Below are 9,624 nucleotides of genomic sequence, written 5' to 3'. Positions count from 1 at the left end.
ATACTTTCTCCTACAGACACGTATGCACATAGCACGCTTTTTTCCTTAAAACTCTATTCATACCTTTTTTTTTTTTTTTAAATTCTTTTCTGCTTGCTTTTTATGATCAGAACTGCCAGAACATCTCCTTGCAGAGAGGCTTTGGGAGACCTCAAGAGCAATATCTCACGGGGCCGATCCCTGCACAGGTCTTGCAGGCACCTCTGGCAGCAGAGGCAGAGCTGCAGGTGGCCTCCGACATTTGGGGACCCAACGGGAAAGTGACAGGAGCTGATGCACTGCCATCTCGCCCACCTTCCAAAGCACAACAGGTTTTGATGTCCCAGACTCAAAGACGAGCAGGGCTGGCATCCAAGAGCAGCAAGCAATGGCCTGAGGAAGGTGGGTGCAGGAATTCCCAAGAGTGGCTGCTGTCAGAAAATCAATGTCAGTAAGGAGCCTCCTGGGTGGGAAAATGTCATAACAGCTTGTCAATCAGAGGGCAACAGCTGACAAAGGCAGGTTTCTTGCTACATCTTACAGGGCTTTTTTTTCGGCCACAAACAGAAATTCTGGCTCTCCCACATTCACGACGAGACACCTCTTGCAAAGCATCCTCCACACTCCACCAGGTAGGTAGCAACACAACAGCCGTCAGGTCCAACCTACCACTCCAGGTCTACCCAAAAGCAACAGCTGGCCATCACGGGCAGGTCAAGCAGCATCAGATGGGGCCCCATTTTCAGGGCTGTGTGCCTGCAGGAGGGGGGTGTTCTATTGTTCGGGAGGGAGACGTGCCCAAGGGAAGCCCCGCTGCTATCCTCCACTAGCCCCGAGGAACAGGTGGCCACAGCGTGAATATCCACACTGGTCTGGGATGTTTATTATCAAACGGAGAAGGAATTAAGGTGCTTGGGTCCATGACTGCTTTACATGTTAACTCTGGACGGGATAAAAACATAACCCACTGGTTTTGCCTTTATAAGCAATACTTGGCTTATTCTGTTCCCGAGCTTGTCTCTTGTGCAGTGTATTTCTTTTGCTGATAAATATTTATGCTCCGTGATTTTGATTTATACAAGGGGCTTAAATATTGTAAAGCTGGATATAACCAGCATAAAACAACATAAAACAAAGCACTAGTATCCAGAATGGGGTGGACTAAAAAGGCATGGCTCCTGCAGCGGCCAAATTTTACCGGAAAAATGACCTCTTCCACCCCCAGGATTGGCACAAATTGGCAGCTTCCCCCTCTCTGCTTTACAATTGAGATTCCCAAACTGTGTGTAGCAAACAGGAGAGGTGTTTGCAATATTGCCAAGGTTACTAGAGTGAAAACATTGCAAATGGCATTTGCATGATTGTACTTTCAAATCCTAACTTGTAGCAACAGTGCATTTTAAATGAAGGTGATTTATAACTCAAACCAGAACACTAATCATATTCTGGAGTAATAGGATTTATTTGTTGGTTGTTTGGTGGTTGTGGTTTTTTTCAGCTCAGAGACAACAAGCTATGTTCACGAAAAGGGAGACGGCTGGGCTTAAACCCTACTCCAACAACATTTTGAAAGGATTAGAAAATAACCACGAATGCGCTCCATTTTCAATATGCGGTTCAGAGTCTGTGTAGTCTTTAATGCTTCCCTGCTATGAGAACATCCTAAATTGCTAAGCAAGTTCAGACAATTGCCATTTTAAATGAAAAACTCAGATTAGTACAAAAAAGGAGTCGTCTGGGGATCAAGAATGGATGTTTAACAGCGCCCAGCTGTTCTCCAGCTAGCAAACTCCTTACCCAAAGCACACTGGGCACGTTATGAAGCAATGCTCAGTCCTCCACCAAGACTAGGATTTACAGCCCAATATCTTGACCAAGTAAAGCTGGAAGCAGTTGCCATGTTCCCCACGACATTGGATTTCTGGGATTGACTGTTAAGGTCCTGGGGCACCTAACTTAAAGTCATGCAATATTTACGGGGAGAAAGAGCTCGTTTAGGCCGTAATTTAGGAGGCGCACTAAATCTCATGGCCCATATCCTTACATGGAATAAATGGATTAAGTCAATATACACCACCCAAAGAGCTTGATTTTAACCTCTGCGCCCTGCGCACACCAGACTTATGGGAAAAAAGGTGCTCCATAAGGGATTGAAGGTTACCAGAAATAGTTCCAACAAATTCCCTTATTTTTTTAACGAAAAGAACTTTTCCAGACATTTCTGAAATATTTCTGTAAAGCACACATTAAAGCCACCTTCTAGGGCTTGTTTTAATCCAGCTATTCTCAGTGGTGGTCTGTTAAGCTAAGCTGTCAGATGTGGGAAACCAGGAGTGCTCGTGTGGTCTCTTACTGCAGCCATCTGAAGAGATGATAAACTTCATCTGACCAGGGGGAACTTCATATAACACACACTAACCTGGTCACTTAAATAGCATGATCATGTACTTGCTGGCGATTGAGTTTGGGCTAGTTAAAGGGGTGTCAAGTTAGGCACATAAAAACAGCACCTAAAATGTCTAGTTGTGCTTGGAAATTTTGGCCTTAAGTATGTTCATACACGCACAGATTTTATACAGTGTGTATATATACATAATGTATAATTTCACATGCACGTATACATACATCTATAAATGAAAAAATTAATCTAAAATATGTCGCCCTGCAATCTGTCAACTAAAGCTGATATAATAAATATGTCACTTTATTTAACAACTGATGCTGAAGAGAACTAGGCAGAATGAAAGAAATCAAGACAGGGCTTAGTAAAAACACTGAGGAAGGCAGAAATTAAAGCAATCAATCACATTCTCGTGGAATGTCTACACCACTCAAAATAATATTTTATTGTCTGCTATTGATTAGATGCCACTGAACAAAATTGCAAACAATGAATCTGGTGTTATAAACAAGAATCACAATAAGAATAACTTATATCAAAGCCTCAGCTGCACAACAGTTTGCACTCTGCAGAGTCAGGCATGGAGCATCGGACATCTACTTGCTTTACCACCGTAACCTAAGAAAACATCCTTGCTCATTAACAACAGAAAAGCTGGCATGCAATGGTGCCCAAAATAAGGGCACACTCCGCTTTTGCCCTCCTTTGCATTTTAAGCGTGGACATTTAAAACTTGCAAACTTTGGTAGGATTAGCGAGAAGGACACCGATGCAAAAGGGAAGTGCCACTGTTTTTTCAAACAGCGAGATCTCCGTTCAGGAAGGAGGAGGAGAACACGTTGAATTTTAATCTCCTAGTACGATCATGAGAAAAATCAAGGAAATTATGCTAAATCAGAGAGCAAAGCATGGACCCAAGATGAGCCTGATGGAGAGAACTGGATACAGGACAAGTCATGAGAGGCTACATCCTCTCGCTGCTAACCAAACCACAAGTTACTCATCAAACACGTCAACTAAACGCCACCAGGACAACCTGGGAAGAAAGGTGCTGCTCATGCTGATCACTGGTCTGAAAGATTCAGCTCCAGAAAGGACAAGTTGCCACAATGCAGTGCTTTACAGCAGCGGGGAGTGGGACCCACAGCTGGTACCCAAACTCCTCTGAGCTTGGCTTGTTGTAAGAAGGAATCAATATGTGGTAGGGCCTTTTGTGCAACTGAGGGAAAGCCCCACTTCTTTCTCACCCCTCTAAAGCTCAGAAGGTGATAAAACAGAGCACTACTAACACCTCTAGGAAAATCAAATGGGATGGTGTTTAGATGAGCCAGCTGTTCCTGATAATATCCAGACTCTAAAATAAAAGTGAGCAGCTATGAATGCAAAAGGCTGGATGAAGGAGCAAGCAGCCAGGATGGATTAGAGGACGCATCTCCTCTTCCTGGGTTGTCCCATGACGCCACCGAGTTGTCACACGTTAGCCACTTACATACACGTGCAAATGGCATAAAAACACTGGGCCAAATCTATCCACAGTGCAAATTCATTGAGTTCCAGCAGATCAACACTGGGTGCTAATTTGGCTCATTATGGATAACTGAATGTAATTCTAATTGACAGGTTTGATTATGCCTCACATCACTTCTACTCTAATTTACCCACATGGGGCGAGAAAAAAGTAACACACAGATTGAGGTCTGGCTCCAAGGGTGACAGCAACAGGAGGAAGAAGGAAAACCATCCCTGGGTCTGCACACAATGGCCAGGGGTGGAGCTGGAGGCATTTCCCCACTGAAGAAATATTTACCCTGATGGTATTCAGGAATCAGGTTGTTTCTGATTTACCATTACGCAGCTTTACCTACCCGATAGTTTGCTACCCACACCTGCAATATCCAGTCTCTACTATTACTACAGATTTTATAGAGTGGGAGTCCTTATAGGCATTTTGAGGGTAAAAACTCTGCTTGGTATGTGGGGGAGAGTGTGTGTGCATGGGCAGGATTACAGTTTGGGGGATTTTGAGTTTATAATTATTTTCTCCCATCTGTCTCACATACTCGCCCTTTTCTTACAGACTCTTCATGTCTCACATTAGAAGACAAATTCAAACCTACAGGGATCAGCGGTGCCAGCCCCACCTTTCTGGGGAGGAGAGGTACTTTCATGTGAATGGGAGTCTGGTACACTGGACACACCCATCAACCAGTTTGGAAGGAAAAGCTCTTGTCCTAATGAATTATAGTTACTTCAGAAAGGTCAGTCTAGACCCCCACCAGGGTGGGAATATCCTTGCAGGGCTGGGACTGCACAATAGTGTCCATTGGCAGATCCATGGATCTTGGTGAATTCGTACTATGGGTGCTTTGTGCCCAGAAGGTGCAGCTGATAGCCCCGGGCTGTGGTAAAAGCTAAGGAGGAAAGGGCACAAGTGGTGGAAAGACAGCATGCAAAGTGGGTAGCGATGGCTCACTCCCAAACCTGCAGAGGCTTGCCTCAGATCTGGGTCTGGCCAACATCTTGATTGATGCCTTTGATGAAGGGTAGAGAACATGCTTGTGAAATGCGTGGTGGGACCAAGCCCAAAAGGCATGCAAGTGCTCAACAGGAGAGGAGCAGAATTGAGACAGACCACGACCTGAAATGCAACTACCTGAAAGAAGCAAGAAGGAAATCCAGAGAGGCGAGTTCAACCTCCTGCCCTCAGGAAGGACATCTCCAGAGCACAGGCACAACAAGGGGTGCTGGTTTATGGTCCGGGGGGCAGGCAAAAGGGCCACAAAGAGCCAGCAATGAGAGCAACATATCCCATCAAAGTTGTGGGATGTGCTGCCTAGAGGGGTTACACAGGAGGCACATGAACCTGCCACGGCACGGGGGGGATAACCCCCAACATTCCCATTTGGGGGGCTGAGGGCAGCTGCCCTCATCCCAGTCTCTGGGGTCCCTATCCAAGACAAGGGACCCTTCTTGCTACCAGGTCAAGGTATGTCCCACGATCAACACAATTTGCTGTTTGGCCACTGCTGAATTTCAAGAAGCAGCTCTGGCTTTGGGACCAAGCCAGCCTGTGCAGAGGAGGACACCACATGTCCATGGCACGGATTTTGGAGTAGTCAACACTCTGCCGCCTGGTTAGCAGAAGGCTGTGCCCATACAATGAGCATTTAAGGGGTGGAAGGAGCCATCAAGATGTAAAAAGCTAAATCTGTCCAAACCTGTGCGAGGGAAGGCAGCGGCACGGAGGAAAGCAATCTGGCACCCTCTAGTGTGATGCTCTGAGAAAAGCTCGTCCCTCCCGCACCCTTGGTCATACCTCAGCCGCATCTTTCCTCGCAACCGCACAGGCCGTCCATGCCCGCAGGCTCAGTCTCGTCAGTCCCCTTTAATTGCCATCCACTGTAGCAAGACACGAAACTCATTAGCGTGAGCAGCAACGCATCACGGTGAGCCTGTCGGGCCATTTGCTTCCCAAGATTTTCAGCAGGCACAAGCCTGATCTGCAGGAGATGTGCAACCTGGCGAGGCTTTGAAAGAGATTTTCAGTTTTGGGGACTTGGCGTGGCTGAGACCAAAGAATTGCCAATGCCAGGATGCCAGGGCCACCATCACACGCAACACCGCATGTGCGGGGTTGAACATGAAGGCAAACGCATGTGTCCCAGGGCACGCGTTGGGAAATGAGATACGTCGCTGTCTGACAGCATTAAGCCAGGAGAGAGCAGATTCAGGTGACTGCGTGACATCTGGGGTGGGACATTTGTATTAAGAGAGTCTGAATTACGCAAAAAAACCCCAAGGACCAGCCAGGGTCTCCCAGTCCAGCCTGTCCCCAGTGGCGCACGCACAGCTACAGCCGCCCGAGAACATTTTGCCTTTTATGACTTGGCTCTCAAGCCACTGGAAGAAAAACAACTTACTTTCCTTCCCACTCACCTTCACCGTCCTCCAGTGAACTTTTGGGTAATGTATGCTGTGTCATCAGAGCAGCACCGCTCCACGAATGGTAAACAGGCGCCCATTTATTTCTCAGGATGACAGGTCACATTATCATTGAACCCGAGGAGCCAACGCAGAGCACAGGCAGGAGGAAGTAAAATACCCCCAAGCCAGAGAGCACCGTCCCCTCCCAGGGACTGGGACCACTTCCACAAACGCTACTGAACAAAACCTCCTCCTTTCCCAGGACTTTGCAAACAAAAGGGGTTTGGGGTCAGACCATGCAGCTGTGGGACAGCAGTTGGTGGCCTGACCTTCAGCACCTGGGGTGGTGTAGGTGGGACGGCTGTCCCAGCAGTGGCTGCCGCCTCTGCCAGCTGTCAGAGACAGGATGGGGCCAAGCCCCAAAAGGCCATGCCATATTGCTACTGGTACTGCAAACACATTAATGTGAGTGTCCCTGTCGACCCGGGAGAGCTGGCATCTAACCAACCTTCATGCCACTGAAGGTCACCCCTTCTCATCACATCATTGCTGGCATTTTTACATGTCGGAGGTTTCTATGATCTGCGTAGAGTTTTGTGTTTGGTTTAGGGCAAGCTTATCACCTCAAAACAGTCCTCTATCCTCATCCCTCATGCTCTTCCTTGTCCTCTTAGTCCAATACCGAAGGACCCTGCTCGGGTAGGGGGCAACCCGGGGCCACGTGTCTCCTGCATCACCTCTTACATTCCCCCACCGCCCTCCACCAGGTCCTGTGCTCCTCTGCATCAGCCAGATATTTCCCATGAAAACCAGCTGCCGGTAACGCAAGCCATGGATTTGGCTCAGCTCTGGTTAAAGCCGGATCCAATTTTACAAAACCCATCTCGCAAGCAAGTTCATCTCCTATAAATAAACACAAAACCTGGGACGTTTGCCTGGCCCCTGAAACAAAAGGATTTTTGCTACACAGCTTAAATTTTTATTGCTAGTTAGTGTAAGAGAGGGGGAAACCAAAAATGCAGGCTGAGCCAGGATCTACACAAGCTTTTGCGGGCAGATCAGCCAATGTATCCCCTTAATGACCTTTAAAATGCTTCTTGCCTGTCATGCTAAATTGCATGGTCATTTTGTGATGTGGACACATGTTCACAGAAGACTAAGCTGAGACCATCCATCAGGCAGATTGCTCTCAATTTATATACATACTCTAAAAAGTGTGATTTTTCTCCCTTAAAGATGTTAAGATTCCATCTTAAAATCAACTTATATTTTCAAACCATAGACTCACCAAAAATGAATATACTGAATTCAGCGAGCTAAAGTTTTCGGAGAGGTCACTCAAGCCATGTTCAAGACATTAGAGTTACGACCAGATCACCAGCCCCCACCAGAAGCAGCAATTTTTTTGGAGGCAGGGCAGGACGATAAACATTAAAGCAATTCCCTTGCACTGGCCTTTCCACTTGCAAACCACGGCTTCCTTGACACATGCAATGCTTGAATCTTTTTGGAAAACCACAGAAAGATACAGCCTTGCCATAAAAACATTACAGAAGCAGCGCTTCATAGGACATCACTTTAAAAACAGGTCTCTTGGCAAAATGCAATGAGGATAAGTACTGCCCTCCCTGCTGCAAACCAGGCTGATGCTGCTCTGTATCCTGCCTGCCACAGCAGGTGCCTAGGGAAGAGTAAAAAAAAACATCTCTGAGTGCATAAAATTGGGTTGCCTTTTCTACTTATGCACTTACAGAAGATACAAAAGGAAAAGAAACAGGGGCCCAAGCACGATACTTGATCTACGTTTGTACAACAGTGCAACATCACGCTTGTCCATGTCTACAGCTGTTCAGTGCTACTGCAGTAGGAAAACTAGAACAATAATACCCAAATCACATGCAACATATTTTGTGTCCCACCACACCCTCCCTAAAAGTTTTGAATAAGAACGATTAAATGAAAGCCGGAGGGCAGGTCATTGCTCAAGGTCAATCGATGCATCTCCTTCATGGTCAGTGAAGTTGCACCTGGCGAGGGCCCGGCCACAGGATCTCAGGAAGGTTTGGACAGGGGCTGTGTTGGTGAGAGCAGAGTGAAATCAGTGACGACGAGAGAAAGAGCCTGAGATGTTGTAAAACCGAGGAGCTGAAACCAACTATCAACTCACTGTCCGGAGTGCACGAGCAATGGCACGTATCTGTGTTTGTCCCATCAGCAGAAAAGCTTTAAAGTTAACACATTATTTCTTGGTTTCCAACGATTAGTAAAAGAGAGAGAGATTTTTCTCAATATCCCTATTACCTTATTTTTCTTGCTTGTTGTTTAGCCATTGCTTAGTTCAACTCGAACTTACTGTTAAATGTGCTCCCATCAATGCTGGTCAACAAAGCATTTAGGCACATGCTTAACTCAAAGCAGATAACTAAAGTGCATTCAGCAAACCTCACCCATATACCTCACTTTTTTTTTCTCTGAATAGGGGCCCTCCATCATTTTAAAAGCTGTATTTCTTTTCAGCATAAAGTACTGCAGCCGCAAAAATCAATGCACTATGCTCCATCAGTGTGCATCTGTCACTCAGCTCCCAGCATGGGAAAAAGAAGAGGCACGCATAGAAAACACTCACCCAGTCCCCTTCCTTTAAGAACAGCCAAGAGTAAAAAGATGCATAATTTAGCAGAACGGTTTTATTTGTGTATCAGGTTATTTTAAACATCAGCTAAGGTTACGTTCTTGTCTTCAGTTGCTGCTGGGTGTTGCTTCAAAGTCATTCTGAGTCGCTGCTCTCCATCTTCATCTGCTGATGGGCCCCCAGGTAGTGATGGAAACATAACTTCCCTTGACATGGATAACCTCCAATAAAGGAGCGACTTTCCTTTTGACATGCTGATTAGAATAAACGAGGGGAGGCGGGAGGGAAGAGGAAGGGGATTGTAGCTCTTGAAGAGCAAAGAAAACGGGTCACATCCTGCTCTCTGCTTCTGTGGTATCAGATTCACTCCAAGCTATTTGCAAAGCAGCAAGAAACTCATTAGACTGCTGCTAGGGCTATTGATGGAAATGCAAATCTTTACCTACAGTACCTTATTTCACAGCAAATGAACAGCAGGCTGGGGAAAACCAGAAAGCTGTAGTCTCAGGTCCGGGAGTCTGGCAGACTGAAGTATCACCTCTGTTTTTCAGATCTCAGTCCAAAAAAAACCCAAGGTCTGACTTCACTCAGATCTTCCATTAGTTGCATCATCACTGACTTTAAAGAAATTCCTCCAGGTTTCCATGAGCCCGAATAAGGTGAGGATCAGAGCCTCAGTGTTCAGTAA

The sequence above is a fragment of the Aptenodytes patagonicus genome, chromosome 2, assembly GCF_965638725.1.
Source record: "Aptenodytes patagonicus chromosome 2, bAptPat1.pri.cur, whole genome shotgun sequence".
Lineage (NCBI taxonomy): Eukaryota > Metazoa > Chordata > Aves > Sphenisciformes > Spheniscidae > Aptenodytes > Aptenodytes patagonicus.
The sequence above is the reverse complement of the archived record's forward strand: the minus strand, read 5'-3'. Positions refer to the sequence as shown.